Source organism: Mobula birostris, chromosome 22, assembly GCF_030028105.1.
Source record: "Mobula birostris isolate sMobBir1 chromosome 22, sMobBir1.hap1, whole genome shotgun sequence".
In the NCBI taxonomy this organism is placed as follows: domain Eukaryota; kingdom Metazoa; phylum Chordata; class Chondrichthyes; order Myliobatiformes; family Myliobatidae; genus Mobula; species Mobula birostris.
In genome coordinates, this window is record NC_092391.1 from 14,854,123 (window position 1) to 14,863,046 (window position 8,924).

The 8,924-nt window shown below is 41.0% G+C and overlaps 1 long non-coding RNA gene across 1 annotated transcript; it reads left to right on the plus strand.

The window, feature by feature from the left end:
* The first annotated feature begins 315 nt into the window (after positions 1-315).
* LOC140186071 (uncharacterized) lies at positions 316-8,688 on the plus strand. Its single transcript, XR_011882775.1, has 3 exons — positions 316-457; positions 6,038-6,186; positions 8,294-8,688. It is a non-coding gene; the product is annotated as an uncharacterized lncRNA (long non-coding RNA).
* The last annotated feature ends 236 nt before the right edge of the window (positions 8,689-8,924 follow it).

Genomic DNA, 8,924 nt, shown 5'->3' on the forward strand with positions numbered 1-8,924 from the left:
TTCTCAGAGAGCTGAGGAGTTCAAGATCGCACAATTGTACCTGACGCATTGGTTCAGTCTAAAGAGAGATAAAGGTGATTCCCAATTTCAGTGGCACTGTGAAAAAGTATTTCAAAATAGGTTCAATCTCTGAGCTCGCCAACTCCCTGATTTTTCAATATTCACTTAACCTGGCTGCAGATCGCATCTCATAAGCTACTACCTGATTTTAATAAGATTACAGTTCAAAGCAATGAGTGTGTGAAGATTTATTTGTGCTGACTTCAGATATGCCGGGCTGATAGTTTTCAATATTTATCACTAGGTGGAATGCAAGACTACAATTATGTGTGGGGCCAGTGCTTTGAGGTGACAATTGAAGTGTCATGTTGCAAGTACCCACCAGCTTCACAACTGCCTCGCTTCTGGGAACAGAACAAAGTCGCACTCATCGTCTTTGTCAGGCAAGCCCATCTAGGTACATGTTCATTCAGATTGTTACAATTCTCAAAGGATGGGGAGGAGAGAGGGAGTAGGTGATTGAAAAAAAAGGCTTTTGTTAATGTCTCCCAATGGGAAAATTCTCCTGTTTTTTTTTGTGTTCAGGGATAATAATGAGTGTGAAATTGTGGCCAATCTGCTGGCAGGTGAACTTGGGTGAAAATGCAAAGGCACAACTTCAATTACAATGGCACCATTATGAAGCTGTCGAGGGGTTTATCACTTGGCCTCCCACTAATGCTATGTTAGTTAAAAAGTCAATCAGATTTGCTCTGAAACCTATTGAATATTGAAAGGCCTAGAGAGGGTGGACATGGAGAGGACATTTCTTATAGTGGGGGAGTTTAGGACCAGAGGGCACAGCCTTAGAATACAAGGATGCCCCTTTGGAACAGAGATGAGGAGGAACTGCTTTAGCAGGAGGCTGGTGATCCAGTGAAATTCATTGTGACAGATGGCTGTGGATTTCCTTCTCAAAGGTCAAAGATCAAGGGGTTCATTTATTTTCAAAGTATACTGTATATCTCTGAATTTTTTCTTCTCCAGATAGCAATGAAACCAAGATAGAAAAGAATGGCAGCACGATCGTCAACCCCTTAAATCCCTCTTCCCCGTACAGAAAAATGAACAAAAATGGAACAGGCACATCGACCCCCCAATTCCCCCTCCCCTGCACACAAAAAAATCAAGAAAGATTGGGTGAAAAACACAGAATACGAAAAAAAAGACCAAAAAAAAAAGTTCACCGTCCAAGTCCACATCCAAAATGCAGAAAAGCTGGACAACATTCTCCCTCTCTGTAGCAGAGCAATCTCACCAATGATAAAAAGGCAGTCTCCCCTCTCCATAGTAGAGTGATTTCACTGGCGATAAAAAGGCAGACAGCTGATGCTTCAATCTCCCTTGTTGCTTTAATTGGTGAACAATGGAAGCTTTAATCAGTGAAATGGGAGTTGAACATCAGCTCCATTGAACGAAGGTTGAACATCAACCTTCTCACCTCAAGGTTCCTGCACGCTGCCTCTGCCTCCTGGAATACCCTCGGAGACTGCAGAGCTCTGAAATACCCAAACGATTGCCAAACTGCAAATCATAAGCTCCAACAATTCCAGAATCACATTCATGACAAAAAGCAAACGTAAAAGATATAAAAGAAGTGAAATATAAGGTTTCATGATCTACCCAGAAGTTGTTGACCAAAGGAGCGTTGTACACAGGCGCCATCTTGACCAGAAGATGTTCCACTTTAAGTGTTCTCTTGCATTTCTCTTAGTGCTCAACTATCTCATTTGTTCCTACCTGCCTATATCTACTAAGCAGCTCCTTCTTTTTCTTAACCAGGGCCTCAGTAGCTTTCAAAAACCAAGATTCCCTTGTTCTGTTATCCATTCTGACAGGAACATACAAACTCCGTACTCTCAAATTTTCACTTTTGAAGGCAACCCACTTACCAAGTACGCCTTTGCTGGAAAACAACCTGTTCAGATCCACTCTTGCAAGATCCTTTCTGATACCATCAAAATAGGCTTTTATTCCAATTTAGAATCTCAATCTGCGGACCAGACCTATCCTTTTCCATAACTACCTTGAAACTAATGGTATTATGATCACCAGATGCAAAGTGTACCCCTACACAAACTTTTGTCACCTGCCCTGTCTCATTGTCTAATAGGAGATCAAGTATCGCACTCTCTCTAGTTGGGACTTCTATGTACTGATTAAGGAAACTTTCCTGAACACATTTGGCAAATTCTTTCCCATCTAGTCCTTTTACAGTATGGGAGTCCCAGTCAATATGTGTAAAGTTAAAATCACCTACTATTACAACCTTATGTTTCTTGCAACAGTCTGTGACCTCTGTACAAATTGGCTCCTCTAAATCCTGCAGACTGTTGGGTGGCCTATAATATAATCCTATTAATGTGGTCATACCTTTCTTGTTCCTCAGTTCTACCCATAAAGTCTCACTAGACGAGCTCTCCAAGACTGTCCTGACTGCACACTGCAGTGACATTTTCCCTCTATCAATCTCACTCTATCACATCTAAAGCAACAGAACTCTGGAACACTGAGCTGCCAGTCCTGCCCCTCCTGCAACCAAATCGCATTAATGACTACAATGTCATAATTGCAGGTGTTGATCCAAGCCCTAAGCTCATCTGCCTTCCTACAATAGTCTTTGCATTGAAATATACGCAACTTGAGACATTAGTCCCACCATACTGAGCCTTTTGATCCCTGACCTTGTATGTAGTCTTAAGAACACCTTTCTCCACAACCGCTCCACTATCCGTTCTTGCACTCTGGTCCCCATCCCCTTGTAACTCTAGTTTAACATCCCACCCCAACCATGCAGGTGCAAACCGTCTCCTATGTACAGGTCCCACCTTCCCTGCAAGAGAGCCCAATGATCTGAAAATCTGAAGTCCTCCCTCCTGCACCAACTCCGCAGCTGCTGCTTCTTCTTCTTCTTCTTCTTCTTCTTCTTCCTCTTCCTCTTCCTCTTCCTCTTCCTCTTCCTCCTCTTCCTCTTCTTCCTCTTCTTCCTCTTCTTCCTGTTTAGATGCATCTAGGCATATTACAGCCCTCTGCAGGATGTATAATTAATTATAGAACTTCAAGGAACTCAAATTCTCCAATACAACCTAGTCTCACGTATAAACTGAATGATAGACTCTTCAATCAGATGTTGATTCTCTTGATGGCCAAACAAAGATTTAGTAGAAAACCAAAATAAATTTAAGCCAGATAGCCTCTTGAACAATATGCTTCTTTCAATTTTGTATCGATTACAGCTCAGCAAAACATGCTGGACTGTCTCTGGACCACCACAGTCATATAATCCTGTAGGATGTTTTCCTATTATCTTTAAATAATAATTTAGCCCACAATTTAGCTTCTTGTTAAACTATATGATCTTCACTATTTCAGTCCTCACTAGCATGTGGCATGGGGAGCGGTCCTGGGGGTCCTGCCCTTTACCTTAGTATTGAACTCTCTGAGCTCACTTTGCAGGATCTTGTTGCCCATCCTGCCCATGTCATTGGTACTGTTGTGGACTGCAACCTCTACTGCTCATCCTCCCACTTAAGAATGCCGTGGACTCGATCCGAGATGTTCCTGACTCTGGCACCCAGGAGGCAACAAACCATCCTGAATCTTGTTTTTGTCCGCAGAATCTCTTTTCTGTTCCACTAACCAAAGAATCCCCATCACTACAACTTGCCTGCTCTTCCCTTCCTTTCTGAGCCACAGAGCCATCCTCACTGTCAGAGACCTGATTGCTGCGGTGTCTCCCTGGTAAGCTGCTTCCCCCCCCACCCCCAAACAGTATTCAAAGTAGTATACTTATTATTGAGGGGAACGGCCACAGGGGTACTCAGCACTGGCTGCCTATTCCCTTTTCCTCTCCTGACAGTCACCCAGCTACCTCCTCCTGCAACTTAGGGATGGCTACCTCTCTGTAGCTGCTATCTATCACCTCCTCATTCTCCTGTATCAAGAGGTCATCGAGCTACAACTCCAGTTCGTTCACACGGTCTCTAAGGAGCTGCAGCTTTGTGCACTTCCTGCTGATGTAGTTATCAGGGAGTCTGGAGGTCTCCCAATGTTCCCAGATCCCACACAAGGAACATACCACTAACTTTGGACCCATTCTCAGCTCACTAGCTAAGTACTTACAGAAAAGAAAACATATTGGAAACTTACTTAGAGCCTGCATCTGTGCTTGTGCAAGCTTGTTCTCACCCAAGCCTGTTGAGCCAAAGCTGGATCACTCTAACAATGCCCCACTCCAACAATGACCGCTCAGCTTACACATCCTTTTGTTTCATCGGCTCAAACAGTGACTCACTTCTGACGAGACTTGTAGTTTTCAAATGGTTCCCGCTCTGCAAGATGTCGCTCGGAGGAACTACTGTGGAGTTTAATGCATCAGAATGTAACTTGACTGCATCTGCCCATTGAACAGTCTTTAACTGGTGATGGTTAATTGTTGGTGTAACAATAAATTAGGGACTATGATCAAAACACAAGACCTCCCAGTTGCCTAGCAGAAAGTTTATGACAATGATACAACAATCCAGCTACCATAATTAAATAGCGTGCAGAAGAAATAAACACAGAGAGATCTGGGGATTGATTGGTGGGTTGCATAAATTCTGACATCATGTCTCCTTGGTCAGTACCGAATGTTTTAGTTTGAAGGAACTCTCAAGGTGTGACATCTTTCATTAGATCAAATTGCTGAAATAATTGGTAGGCTCATAAATTTATGAATTCTGTCTGGGTAGCCTCCAACCGGACAGCATGAACTTTGATTTCTACTTTCTCTCTTTTTCCGTTCCTCATTCTGGCTCCCCTGTAACCTTTCCTCTTCTCCTCACTTCCTTCTGCTGCCCCTCCTCCTTCCCTTTCTCTCCTGGTCCACTGTCCTCTTGTATCAGATTCCTTCTTCAGCTCTTTACCTCTTCCACCTATCAACTCCCAGCTTCTCACTTCATTCCCCTCCCTCCCTTCTCCACCCAACCACCTTCCACCTCACCTGGCTTCACCTATCCGGCTTGCACTCCTCCCCTCCCCACACCTTCTTGTTCTGACTCCTTGCCCCTTCCTTCCCAGTCCTGGCGAAGGTCTCGGCTCAAAACGTCAACAGTTTATTCCTCTCCATAAATGCTGTCTGACCTGCTGAGTTCCTCCAGCATTTTGTGTGTGTAAAACATTTTTATCATTTCTTAATGCATGCATTACTAAATGACAATAAAAGGGGACTGCGTGTCCTCATAATCATAAATGTGTGTTGCTGTTATTGGAATTAAATAACCAAACAATGTCAAAAGCTGGAAATCTAAAATAGAAACAGAAATTATGGAAATACTTTGGATCTCAGGAAATATCTGTGGAGAAAATAAAATTAGAGTTAATGTTTCAGTTCAAAAAATTTTCTTTGGAAAAATTATTGGCCTGAAGAATTAGGGCTATTTTACAGAGGTTAATGCTTTTAGTTGGATGTGCACATACATAGGAAAGGCTTAGAGCTGAGGCTCCCAACCTTATTTATGCCATGGATCAATATTGTTCAGCAAAGGCTCCGTAGATCCCAGGTTGGGAATCCCAGGTTGGGAACCCCTGGTAGAGAGATATAGGCCAAACACGGACAAATGGGACTAGCTTAGATGGGGCATCTGGTTGGCATGGATGAGCTGGGCTGAACGGTCTTCTGTTTCCCTGCTACTTGACTCTATGATTCTCTGTCCTAGTATTTAGAGAATAAAAATACCAACCCAAATTTGTAATATGTTGCTGAATTTGGACATCATAGTAATGATAATCTGTTATAGAGAATTGGTGACTTTCAGCAAAGAATAACAGTTCTATTTGTACCATAATCATCTTTTTTTTTATAAGTTTGGAAGATTTGGTTCAGAATATGCAGTAAGAATCTGAAAGCAGAAACCTCTCATTTTGGTGGTTTACCCAATGGCATTCAAATTTTACTGGTGCATGATTAGGGTGTTGCAATATATAAAAAGTAATTTTGTTCACTCTTACCTTCCAGGAGTAAAGGGCAGAGTTTTTGATGAAGCCGGAAATCCTGTTTCCAAAGCAATTGTAAATGTATTTGGCAGGAAGAATCTCATCCCTTTCCAAACTAATAACCTTGGAGAATATTATAGACTTCTGGTACCTGGGGAGTACACACTTATGGTAAGTATGTTAACATTTTTACCCAAGAACCTAGAGCTGTTGGAGGGTGGGGTACAGATTTAATTAGAAAATTGTCACTGATCCATTTTTAAAAAAAATAAGATTTGTTTATGACAGATTTTTTTCACTAATCGAGGCTGTGGAAGATAGATGGATTCTTCTTCCTAAATATGAGAGATTATGCAGATGCTGGAAATGCAGAGAAATACACACAAAAATGCTGGGGAAACTCAGCAGGTCAGGCGGCATCTATGGAGAGGAATAAGTAGCAGTCATTTTGGGCCGAGACCCTTCGTCAGGACTGTTTGAAGGGTCTGAGCCCAAAATAACAACTGTTTATTCCTCTTCATAGATGCTGCCTGACCTGCTGAGATCTCCCAGCATTTTTGTGGATTCTTCTTCATCTCTCTTTAGGCAATCCCTTGGATTTAAGGGCGACTTACTTCCACTGCAGTGGAGGGTGAAAGATGTGACAGTCTTTGCATGCAAGCTAACTTGCAGTCTTGATCATGCAAAGACAGTGGCCCAGTTACAAAATGCTCCTAGATGATTGGAAACCAGTCTGTGGTGCACGGATGCATGCATTCACACGCACAAACTCACAGGCAGATGACTGAGCACACTTTATATGTAGATCGAGGCACCAACATACATAGTGGGGGGAAGGGAAAGAGTACAAGCTAGCAGGTGATAGGTGGAAGAGGTAGAGGTCTGAAGAAGGAATCTAATAGGAAAGAATAGTGGACCATGGAAAACTGGAAAGGAAGAAGGGAACCAGAGGCAGGTGATGGGGAAGTGAGGAGAAGAAAAAGAATGAGAGGGTGACCTAAATGGAGAGTGGAAAAAAGAGAAAGGGGGAGAAATTACTGGAAGTTGGAGGAATCAGTGTTCATGCCATCAGGTTGGAGGCTACCCAGATGGAATATGAGGTATTGCTCACTATTGCATTGGAGGAAGCTATGGACAGACATGTTAGAATGGGAATGGGAAGACGAATTGAAAGGGTGGCCACTGGGAGAGCCTGCCTTTGGTGAAGGACAGAGCTTAGGTGTTGAACAAAGTGGTCCCCCAATCTGTGTTGGGTCTCACCAAGGTAGATGGTTTGCTCTTTATTGTTGTTAAGTCAAAGACCTCTTTCTTTAAATCTTATAATAAAAATAAAGGGAAATTTGTGCTTTGGTTTCTTATCAATTCTATTTAATTTTCTTATCATTGCTATTTAATTTCTATTCTATAATGAATTTAGTTTTGTTATCCAATTAAATATTTTAATAATTTAAAGAAATATCTTTGGAAAACAATTTGGGACATTTTCAGATTTAGTTCCTTTTTATTAACTAAAAACAATATTATATAACTGTGGAGCTAAGGCACCAAATCTTTCTTTCATAATAAACTAACTTTGAACTGGCAGGGTGAAGAATTTTGATGCAGTCTCTCTGTGTCAATTTTATCCCTTCCTCCAGTCAGAATCTTGTGCAAAGAGGCATGGGTATAACTTGGGTCGCCCTCTGTGTCCTCTCCTTGATTTTACAATACTGATGGGCCAAAGAAGGTGACCACACTATCCTTTCTTCTCTGGTTCTTGGCTTTGAAACGGAATCAGATTAATAGGATTAAAGCTTCCTTCTGCCAGTTGATTGAAATGTCTCAATATAAAGCTATCAGTGGTAGGAATGAGCCTTAAATGCTCTCTCAAGTGAGAGCATTTAGTAATTTATTTAGAATATGTGGCAGAATGATACGGGAAATGAAAGTATCCGGCGTAAATTCAGTAAAGACAACTGTTCTGATGTCAGAAATGAAAAAAAAGATCAATGAACAGCATCAATGCTTTCTTTTTTATCCATGCCAAAATTCCTCTTTTATTTTAAACTTACATTGAGTACCCAGAGTAGATAACAATTTTCCAGTACTAATCTTTCTCTCTTGTAAAGTTACAAAGATCCACATTTGTAAGAATCATTGATATAGTTTGGTATACAATGGTAATAAAAGTTTCTATTCTTAAAAAGTTTTTTTAATCCATTTGTTGGAATTCAAGTAACTAAATAATCTTTGCTTTACTAATTTCCAGTGAAGTATTATAATTCATGTTTCTCGACAGGTTGAAGCCAATGGATTTAACTCTATGAACAAGACAGTGGATATATTTGACACCATAAGCAGTTATTCAGCACTAGTTTGTGACTTTGTCCTTACAAAACTGGGTATGTGACAATGGACAATCCTGATCCCCAGCTTAGAATATTGACTTAAGTTAGTGCTGAATGATATTAAAAGTTCTAATGCTTCACAAAGTCTGGAGTCAGATCTGGGTCTCTAAAACGAGAAAGCAGTAAAGGGGGAATAAAAAGTAGCCAAAATCCGCTAAGTCTGGTAAATGTCACTTAGAATAAAGTGATTATTTTCCCCCCTGGATTAAACAATTTTGTGGAGAATTCTATAACACAGGTGTATGTATAAATGTTTCAGGCAATGCCTCCCCTTGTTGATCGAAAGCAGAATACCAATTTCAATAAAAATGTTTTAAATTTTCTTGTGAGATATTTGTTTTACTGCAATCACATTTTAAAAGTTAATAGCTTGAATTTAATTTTGCTGAATATCTGGACCTTTGGATTTCTTTGTACGAGGGGTGATTAATAAGTTTGTGGCCTAAGGTAGAAGGGGTCAATTTTAGAAAACCTAGCACATTTATCTTTCAACATAGTCGCCTCCTACATTTACACACTTAG